Here is an 11086-nt window from a genome sequence, read left to right on the forward strand (position 1 = left end):
AGAACAGACCCTCCACAGCTGAATGTAAAGAGGGCAGGAAGGGCAGAGATGCAGTCAGGAGCCAACCTGACCCATGGGACTGTCAGTGGAAAGGAAGCACGCCATGGATGCAGATAGGAGAGGAGCAGACTTCATACCAGGTACACCAGGTACAGGGCTTAACTTATCAACTACTTATAATCAGTGGAGTCTAACAGCTGGAGCTTTAAAAATCAGTGGGCTCAGCTCTGGGAAAGCCAGGGTAAAAGGAAACTGAGCCCCTGCCCTTGAAGACACAGCACGAAAAACAGCCTTACTGAGATACAGCACAGAAGCAGCAGTTTGAAAAATGCCTGGAGTATACAGGAAGGATGTATTTACTAATCTCAGCACTTGCTGGAGGGGCAGGAATCTTTGGGAGACTTCTCCAAGAACAAAAGAGCTGGAGGGTACCACTTCCTTCCCCACCCCCTAGCCTAGATACATGAACACTTTCAGTAACCAGTACAGCAAGAGCACTTTCCACCTAGCTTGCTAATCGCACCCCCACTCTAAGTGTTTCCCTGTGGACTACCCCCTCAAGCCTGACCCCGGCAGCTCTCCAGAGCAGCCCCAGGTCCCCTCCCACAGCAATCCAGTGCAAACTTTTCTAACACCATGCACCCCACCCCCATGTTCTCCTGCGGACCCCTGACCCTTACAACAGCTCTTGGTAGGAGTCCATCTAAGGTAGTGCCACAGCATGGCAGTGTGCAAGCAGCCACAACAGGGGGCAGCACCATCTCAAAGTGACTCCTATCCTGGGGCAAGAGGAGAAAGATCACATATATCAGTATGAGAATCCTAATAGTGGGCTAGAGACAGACATCTGGTCTGACTGCAGGCCCCGGCCACCAGTGAAAGCCTCTTAGGGGACAACACAGGGAGAGCACCCTGCAGTTCAGTGCTACCACAACTCTGACAAATAGCTGGTCTAACCCAACTCAAACCCAAGATGACTTAGACTATCCCACTAACAGCACAGGGACCAAACCCTGCCCACAACAGGCAAAGAGAGCCATTGCAGACCACTGGACTGAAGGCAAATGCCACTTAGCTGTAACTGTAGGTCCCATACATTGCACATAGGAGACACTCCTGAAGTGCCAGTTCCTGGCGAACAAGGGACATTGCATAGCAGAGCACTACAGACCTCTGCTTCATAAGAGAATGTACTTGAAGAAATAATAGCTGAAAACTTCCCAAATATGGGGAGGAAATAGAAATCCAGATCCAGGAGGCACAGAGAGCCCTCAACAAAATCAACCAAAAGAGGTCCACACCAAGACACATATGAATTATAATGGCAAAAAGTAGTGGTAAAGAGAGAATTTTAAAATAAACAAGAGAAAATAGTTACATACAGGAGAAAGTCCATAAAACGATCAGCTGATTTTTCAGCAGAAACTTTTCAGGCCAGAAGGGAGTACTATGATATATTCAAGTAATGAAAGAAAAACAACAACAACAAAAAACAACTTGTAACCAAGAATACTCTATCTAGCAAGGCTATAATTCAGAATATAGGAGAGATAGTTTCCTAGACAAACAAAAGTTAAAGAAATTAATCACCATAAACCCACCTTATAAGAGATGTTAAAGGAGACTGTGTGAGTGGAAAGGAATGACGATAAGCAAAAATAAGAAAAGTGGAAATAGAACAACAGTAAAATTAAGTATATAAAAATCAGTCAAGGGATTCACAAAATAAAAGGATATAAAGTAGAACACCATATATCTAAAATATTGGAGGGGAGAAGTAAAAATTGAAAGTGAAAGAATGGAAAAGCATTTATCAGGCAAATGAATGTCAGAGGAAAGTCGAGATGGCTATACATATATTGGACAAATGGACTTTAAAATAGACTGTAACAAGAGACAAAGAAGGCACGATATAATCATAAAGGGGAAAATCCAGCAAGAAAATATAACAAATGTAAATATTTATGTACCCAGCATGGTAGCACCTAATACATTAAACAGCCAATAACAAACATAAGAGAAATTATTGATAGTAATACAATAATAGTAAGAGACTGAACACCCATTTACATCCTTGAATAGATCATCCAAATAGAAAATTAACAAAGAAACAATGGCTTCCAATGACACATTGGACCAGAAGGATCTAACAGATATATTCAGAGTATTCCTTTCTAAAACAGCAGAATACACATTATTTCAAGTATACACAAAACATTTTCCAGGATAGATCACATGTTAGGTCACAAAACAAATCTCAACATATTCAAAAAAGCTGAATGCATCTTTTCCAATGCTATGAAACTAGAAATCAAACAGAAGAAACTCTGGAAAGAATACAAATACATGGAGGTTAAATAACACACAACTAAACAATGAATGGGTCAACCAAGAAATCAAAGAGGAAATACATGGAGACAAATGAAAATGAAAACACAACAGTTCAAGATCTTTGGGATGCAGCAAAAGCTGTTCTAAGATGGAAGTTCATAGCACTACAGGCTTACCTCGAGAAGCAAGGAAAATCTCAATAAACAACCTAATCTTACACATAAAGTAGCTAGAAAGAGAAGAACAAACAAAATAAAAAACCAGTAGAAGGAAGGAAATAATAAAAATTAGAGCAGAAATAAATGAAATAGAAACAAACAAACAAACAAAAACCCTCCACAATAGAACAGATCAATGAAACCAGGAGATGGTTTTTTGAAAATATCAACAAAATTGATAAACCTCTAGCCAGGCACATCAAAAGAGAGAGAGAGGACTCAAAATCAGAAATGAAAGAGGAGAAATAACATCTGACACCACAGAAATATAAAGGATTGTAAGAGAATATTGTGAAAAATTATATGCCAACGAATTAGACAAACTAGAAGAAATGGATAAATTCCTAGAAACATATAACCTCCAAAAACTAAATCAGGAAGAAATAGAATCTGAACAGAATGAAAACAAACAATGAAATTGAATCAGTAATCAAAAAATGTCCAACAAACAAAAGTCCAGGACCAGACAGCTTCACAGGCGAATTCTAACAAACACATGAAGGTGAGTTAGTACCTATTTTCCTCAAACTATTCCAAAAATAAGAAGAGAAAGGAAAACTTCCAAATCCATTCTTTGAGGCCAACATGACCCTGATATCAAAACCACTACAAAAAAAAAAAGAGTACAGGCCAATATCTCTAATGAACATAGACACAAAAATCCTCAAAAGAATATTAGCAATCCAAATCCAACAATACAATAAAAAATCATTCACCACATTAAGTGGAATTTATTCTTGGAATTTATTCAAAGATGGTTCAATATTCACAAATCAATGTGATACAACAATAAGAGAAAGGATAAAAAAAATGCATGATCATTTCAAGAGATGCAGAAAATGCATTTGACAAAGTATATACAACACTCATCCATGATATTAGCATTGTTGGCTTAGAGGGAACATTTCTCAGAATAATAATGGCCACATATGAAAAACCCATAGCTAACAATCATACTCAATGGTAAACAATCTGAGTTTTTCTCCTAAGGTCAGAAATAAGACAAGGATATCCAGTCTTGCCACTTTCCTTCAACGTAGTACTGAAAGTCCTAGCCACAGCAATCAGACAAGAGAAAGGAATAAAAGGCATCCAAATTGGTAAGGAAAAAGTAAAATTTTCACTATTTGCAGATGAGTAGAAATCCTAAAGACTCCACTAAAAAAACTACTGGAACTAGGAAATGAATTCAGTAAGGTTGCAGGATACAAAATCAATATACAAAAATCTATTTGAATAGATAACTGCACTTCTCCAAAGATATTTGGTTTGCAAATGGGCACATGGAAGAAGGTCAATATCATTAGTCACTAGAGAAATGTAGCTTAAAATCAGAAGATAACACTATACATCTCTTAGGATGACTAAAAAGACTGACCATACCAAGTCCTGGTGAGGAATGTGGAGGAACTAGAACCTTCACACACTGCTAATGGGAATATAAAATAGTACAATCATTTTGGAAAACAGTTTAGCAGTTTCTTAAAAAATTACATAGGCCTACCTTATGACTTATCCATTATGCTTCCAGATATGTACTCAAGAGATATAAAATATGTCCACAAAAAAGGATATACACAAATGTACATAACAGCTTCATTTGTAACAGTTAAAAAACTGGATACAAACCAAATTTCTATCAAAAGGTGAATGGACAAATGGTATTATATTCATATAATAACCACTACCTAGCTGTAAAAAGGAACGAACTACTGATATACACAACATGTATGAGTTTCCACACAATTATACTGAGTGAAAGAAGCCAGGGGAAAAAAAAAAGAATGCATTCTGTATGATTCCATTTATAGAAAATTCTAGAAAATACAACCTAATCCAAAGTGACAGAAAGCAGGTCAGTTGTTGCTTGAGGGACAAGAGCAGGGTGACGAGGAGCAGGAGGGAGGAAATACATGGGAAATAAGTAAACATTTGGAAGTGATGAACGTGTTCATTATCTTGATTCTGGTGATGGTTTTACAGGTATATACATATGTCAAAACATCAAATTACGCACTTTAAATATGTGAGGTTGTATGTCAATTATAACTCAGTAAAGCTGTTAAAATAATTTAAATGGTGGGAAGAGAGTAGTGATAAATCAGGCTAAGTGATTACTATTAATAACCCTGGAACCTGAAACAAAAGCTTAGAAGCGAACCATTTTGTTGCTAATGCCAAGTGGTGCTGTTTCATTTTTTTTAATAGTAATATTTTAAAAAATAGTAATATTTTTAAAAATAGTAATAAAGAGCTGAGGCTAAAATATGTTTATCCTCAGATTGTACTGCTCTCTGAACATTGGACATCTAGTACTTTGTAACAGTCAAAAGTGGTAAACCCTCTTTTTGTTGTGCGGATCAAATAAATAATCTAGAGGCCTTCCACCTCTTCTCTCTCAGGCTGGGTGTCTTCTGGCCACGTACGATAGGAGACTGCCCTTACGTGGGACGCTCAAGGAAAGCTATAATGTTCTCAAACATCTTCAGAGTCTTTAGTTAAGCTCTGAAAATAACCGAGGTCGTATGGAGCATTAAAACAAGCTATTTTACATACGATGACACCCATATGGATGGTTCTTGACTTCTAACCTCATGCACATACTCTACATGGGAGCAAGAGGTTTCTCTTAGTATGGCCTTCCACTCTTTGTGGCTCTTTCTGCCTTTAAACATATTCAGAAGGTTGGTTTGCCATCGAGCAATCCACCATGTCCCCAAAGTCCAGGGACACAGAACAAGCTCTCCAAGTGGCCTTCAACACTCTGGCATTCCGACTTTCTTCAGACAGACGTTTTCTCCTCATTTCTTCCACTTCAGACCTTTTATATTGTCAAGGTGTCAGTGAGCTAAGGTTTGTGAAGCTAGTGTTCTGGGAGGCTGCAGGCAATGCTCTAGCCCCTTGCTCTGATGTGACGACATTCTTGGCACCTATTGCTTTGTACTCAGCCTCCATCCCTGGGTCTTCAGCTGAAGCTGCATCAGACGGCATTCTTACGGACATTCTCTTAGAGAATTACAGATTGTTGACATTTTATAGCAGGGAAGAACCAAGAAGGTCATGTAATTCAGGTGGAAAACAGGTTTTATCTCTCATTCTAAATTCAGATGGTTGGTAATGACTGCCTGGAATGAGAATGAGTAATGAGGCTCAGGATACAGTCAAAAAACCCTGTCTGAGAACCTTGGCTGAGGTTGGCCAAGGCTGAGGGACAGAGCAACGATAGCTGTAAGCTGGCTGGCTGCCACATTCCAGTCGTTTTCAGGATGAGGAATGAATACATATGAGAGGACAATTAGAGGTTTCTGCTACACATTCTATGGCTTGTGATTACTTGCAAAATAAGGCTTATGCTTTTGAAAGATCAAGACTTATGAAATTTGGCTCCAGTATGTATGTCCAACTTATCTTGGACCTTGTGGTAAATGTGACCGTTACACTTCACCTCCTCCCCATTGCACCCCACTCTACACACTATGCCAGAAGCTCTTTGAAGAAGTCAATTCCAACAAGCATTTGCAAACCTGAAAATCTACAACAACCAAGCAGGTAGCATTAACGTGTGAATGGTTTGGGCCTGGGAAGGACCATGGAGCAGTGAACTTCATGACAAATGGAAATCTTTACAAACAAAATACAATATTCGGGTTGATGTTTTTTTAGTTGTTCAGTGAAGTAATAGCTTGTCTGGAAAGACTTGTTTTTTTTCTTGATACGATACTTTCTTCTTTGAACATCTGCAACACTATATTTTAATAGTATTTTAACCTCTCCCTACCGTTTACTATGTTGGCTTAAAAGCTCACCTCACACTCTTAATCTATTTTTTCAACTCCATGAAGTCAGGGGTCACTTTTTATAGATCTTTGTGGGGTGCCTCAGGTGTGGTTGGCATTGCTAGATTACTTCTGCACTGACAGAGGTAAGGGATGACTCAAAACACATGCTCAAGAAATGACTTCAAATCCATATTCATTTTCAGCCTCACCCTAAGTCAGAGCTGATCACTATTGGTGGTACTACCAAGTGTGTGTGGACAGTCATGTTGGGATACAGATGCTGCAGTTTGCCAGGCTGAGACATAGGGCTGACAGGGGTTAGCTCACTCAGGAGGGGCTTTGGTGCCAGCTCCATCCCGCAGAAACCCTGCTTGTTTCTTTAAGTTACTAAACAAAGTAAAAACCCACCTGCTCAGCCTGAGCAACTGTTTTCAATCAATAATTAAGTAACTTTAAGGTCCCGATCTATACAAACTTATCAATATTTTCACTGAAAAGGGATCAATATAGACAGAGGGAGGCATCCAAATAAACCCTTTTAATGGCCATGTTTGGGCTGTGAGAAGTAAATGAATTGATTGAGTGAGTGCCAGTATTGGCCTGCCAATGCAATTCTTTCTTCACTTTTATAAACATTCCTATTTAACGCTCATGTTGGTGTCATGTTACTTTTTTGAAGTTCTGTTCCAAATGTTCTACTCAAGAGGGGGCATTTGCTTATATTAAATGTAAGAGAGTTTCTGAGTTAATAATTATTGATAACTACGGTGCTGTGTTAGTGCTTTACACAAATCATTTAATACTGACAGAGCCCTATGAGGACCATATTAGCATCATTTTATAGATGATAGGACATAGGCTTTAGAAAAATGAAATACAGTTGACCCCCATGCAACATAGGTTTAAACACCACTGGTCCACTTACCTGTGGCTTCTTTTGAAAAAATATAGTACAGTACTGTAAATGTATTTTCCAATGTTTTTAAATAACATTTTGTTTTCTCTAGCTTTATTGTAAGAATACAGTATATAACATAGAAAATAAGTGTTCATCAACTGTTTATGTTATAGGTAAGGCCTCCCCAGTCAACACTGGGCTCTCTAGTGAAGTCTTTGGAGGTCAAAACTTACATGCAGATTTTTTGACTGCACTGGAAGTCAGTGACCCTAACCCCCAAGTTGTTCAAGGATCAATTGTAAATACTTGTCCCCAAATCATAATAGCTAGTAAGAGAGTCATTGCTTTCACCTTGTTCAAGTATCCCCTGTCCTCCTCAGCCCCTTGTCCCACCACATCAAGTACTACCACTATCTACCTTTCTCGCCACTGCCAGCCCTACTCATGGTCAACTCTGACACAAAGTGTAATGATGGGGTTTGGGCTCTTGGGAGGTCTGGCCATAATGTGAAACAAGTAACCCCTTTAGACTCCATTCACAACTTCCCAGTTGGGCCAACTGTTCCTTCAGAACGGTTCTAGAGATTTGTCCTCAGAGTCCCCAGTAGCCACCAGCTCTGTAAACTCAGTGAGTTCATGTTAAAATCCCAGCAACGTGACTCACCAGTTGTATAATCTTGGGCAAGTGATTTACTCTGAGCCTTAGTTTATGTGTTCTCACATTGAGGGTGTGTTGTAAGGATTAAATGAGATTATTCACACAGGGCATGGTGTGGTACATACTACTATTCACCTTTTCAGAGTAAATTCTACTCTACAAGGTACTTAGAAATAAATCTGATGAAGAAAAGAGGATGATCCAGTTTAGGGTGGAGCCATCCTGCCTCGCCTGCTGGCTATGAAGATTCTGGAGTCTCCAGACATCCTAAAGCATTGCCACAAACTCAGCATAAGTTTGCAGCCTCCCAGGATGACCATTTCAAAGGCAAATACACATTTGAATAATTAATGCAAGGGAGGTTTTTTTTTTTAAAAAATCACATCTTATAAGCAATAAAACAGGTGCATCTCATACACAAAGTTTAGAGTGAAAAAGCCAGAAAAATATGAATATATGAATACTACCCCATGGTGACAGAAATCAGGATAGTGGTTACTTCTGGGGAAGTAGTATTGAGTGAGAAAGGGTATGGGGGGAACTTTTGGGGTGCCTAAAATATTCTAGATCTTGAATTAGGTGGGGGTCATGAGCAGGTACACTTATGTGAAATTGCATTGAGCTGGACACTTAAGATTAGGCATTTCACTGTATTTACGCCATGACTTAAATTTTTTTTTAAGTCATACTTTGTGTTTTTCATCCCACTAAGTGGCTATGTGTGTCTCTCTCTCCACTCCCACTGCACTCCTGACATTGAGCCAGACTCCTCCCAGAACAACAGGGGAAGAAGCCCATGGAAGCCATGGAAAATACTGTTGAGACAAAACACTGAGTATGGGCCCTGCAATTGAGGCTGTTCACCTAGTTCACTAGTTTCTAAAACAGTGCCAACTTTCGCATTCAGAACTTTTTTGTAGATTAGATTTTGTGTTTGCAAAAAAGAAGTGAAGATTCTTTGTCAAGCCCCAATTTCAAGATCTTTAAGGGCATGTGTGTGTGTGCATCCATGTGTACCTGTGGCCACACAAACTGGCCTTCCTTTTGTACTCTGGAAGCTTTTCCTAGACGCATATGTTGTCAGCATTTACTAATTAGATCACATGTATGAAAGGATGGGTCTGCACCTTTATCACTTAACTAACCAAAAATCTGAGACCCCAGCATTGGAAGGGCCCTCAGCAGTGCAGGTCATTCAGCGCATCTTCCCACCCTGTCAGAAATCCATTCAGAGGCATCCTGGACTGAGGGCTGTCTTACTACCATGAAGCTTGACGAAGACACCCAGAGAGTTTCTGTCCTGTTGGCCATGGGTCATTTGAGGATGTGGGAGGCTGAAGGGTGGGCCTGGCCGAGAAAAGAGAAGAGCTAGCAAACAGCTTTTATGTGTAATCAATATAGAACAATTCAACAGCAATAAGCATTGCTACATCTCCCCTTGGGCTCTCCACCCTTGTCTTCGAAAGCAAGCCACATTAAGTTTAGAGCAATTCAGTGCTTGGATTGTTGGAAATAGGCATGTCAAAGAAATGCAAAAGTTGCACTGGCATTTTAGGTCCGCTCTGCCCTTCAGCGGCAATGGAGATCTTGCCTCCCATTACATCCGCCCCGTAGCTGCCCTCAGCTGTTGGGAGTCGCTGCCCATGCTTGCTTTCTTTGTAAATAGTTTTTTCAAAGGTTTACTTTTTTGAAAGAATAAATACACATCCTCATCCATAAAGGTTGAAACTCCCCCTTTCCATCTCTCTCTGCCCTTCTTGGAAATGCCTCTCCCCTACGGAGCGCAGCTGAGAAGTGCTCACTTAGGCTCTGCAGAAAAGGATTTCCATGTGACAGAATGGAAAATCTCCAACTACAAAAGTGACCTGAAAATTGCACAAAGCACTTACTAGCTGCTGATGGGTCCCAGGCATGAATAATTATTGATCTGAGGAGCCTGAAAGTTGGGTAATTAATGCTGAGAAGGGAGCAAAAGACACATTTTTCGAAGAAAGTAGATTATTTCTGTGTCTCCAATCTCTTCCGTCACATTTTAAGTACTTGCCACCGTACATTTCTTTTCAAGAGAAAACAACCTAGTTAATATTTATATAGCAAAAGGTAACAACCGATAATGTGCATCAGTTTTAAGCAAATCTCATACTTTGTCCTTGTTACAAAGCCAGCTAGAGGAGTCATTAGAAAATAAAAAGCTAACTAAATCTCTACAGAGAGCTGTCAGAGTTGAAGTATATGTTTAAGTAGAGAAGTCCCTTCCCCCCAAATTATATGTGAAGTATTTGCCCGGAACGCTTCATCACCCTGAAAATATTTAGTGCAATATTCAGTGTCCAAAAGCACCGACAATGTTATCAGTTATTGCTTCTGTATCTGGTGATGAATATAATAAAAAAAAATCCAAGCAATCATATGACACAAGACAAAGAGAAAAAACCAGCACTTCCCAGGTACCTACCTTGAGGGAGGAATCATGCCAGGATTAGAGGAATATCAACCTCTTAAGACATTGTAAGGATTAAATTAAATAAAGAGCACAAAGAGCACAACACCTAGCACTTAGAAGAAATTTAATAAATTGTAGCTCTTTATATCAGGTTGTACATATATATAGAGACACACACACACACACACACACACACTCATCCACAAATGTGTGTATGTATCTGTGTACATATTTTTTTCTTTTTTAAGGCTATAACATCCCTGCTATTTAAGGGTTCTCAGGACAATATAATAATTAGTATTCAAATGTTACAGGAAAATAGAAGGGAAAAAGCAAAATTCTCCCAAGGCCAGCTACCATGAATATTTGTGGAAAATTTGTCCACACTTTTCTCTTCCTATACACATGCGTACATGCATGTGCACACACATTTATATACGTGGCCTCATACTGCTTATGCATTTTGCAATCTGCCTCTTGAATTCAAGAACATATCCTGATGCCTGCAAGGAAGATATTAGTATTTCATTTCAGGGAGAGTTGAAAAATTCAAGGCTCAGAGAACTGGTACACTGTCCCAAGGTCAGTCATTTTGCTACTAAGGGAGCAGAGCTAAAACCTGAAACTTCATTTATCTAATCCAAACCCATGCTCTTCCCACACAAAGAAGAAACATACAGTTATGCCTCATAATTGCAAATTTCCCTTAAGAAAAATTCAATTGTACACAAATTTACTTCTATAAACCTTTTTAGCGAC

The sequence above is a fragment of the Canis lupus genome, chromosome 6 (genome assembly GCF_011100685.1).
Source record: "Canis lupus familiaris isolate Mischka breed German Shepherd chromosome 6, alternate assembly UU_Cfam_GSD_1.0, whole genome shotgun sequence".
NCBI lineage: Eukaryota > Metazoa > Chordata > Mammalia > Carnivora > Canidae > Canis > Canis lupus.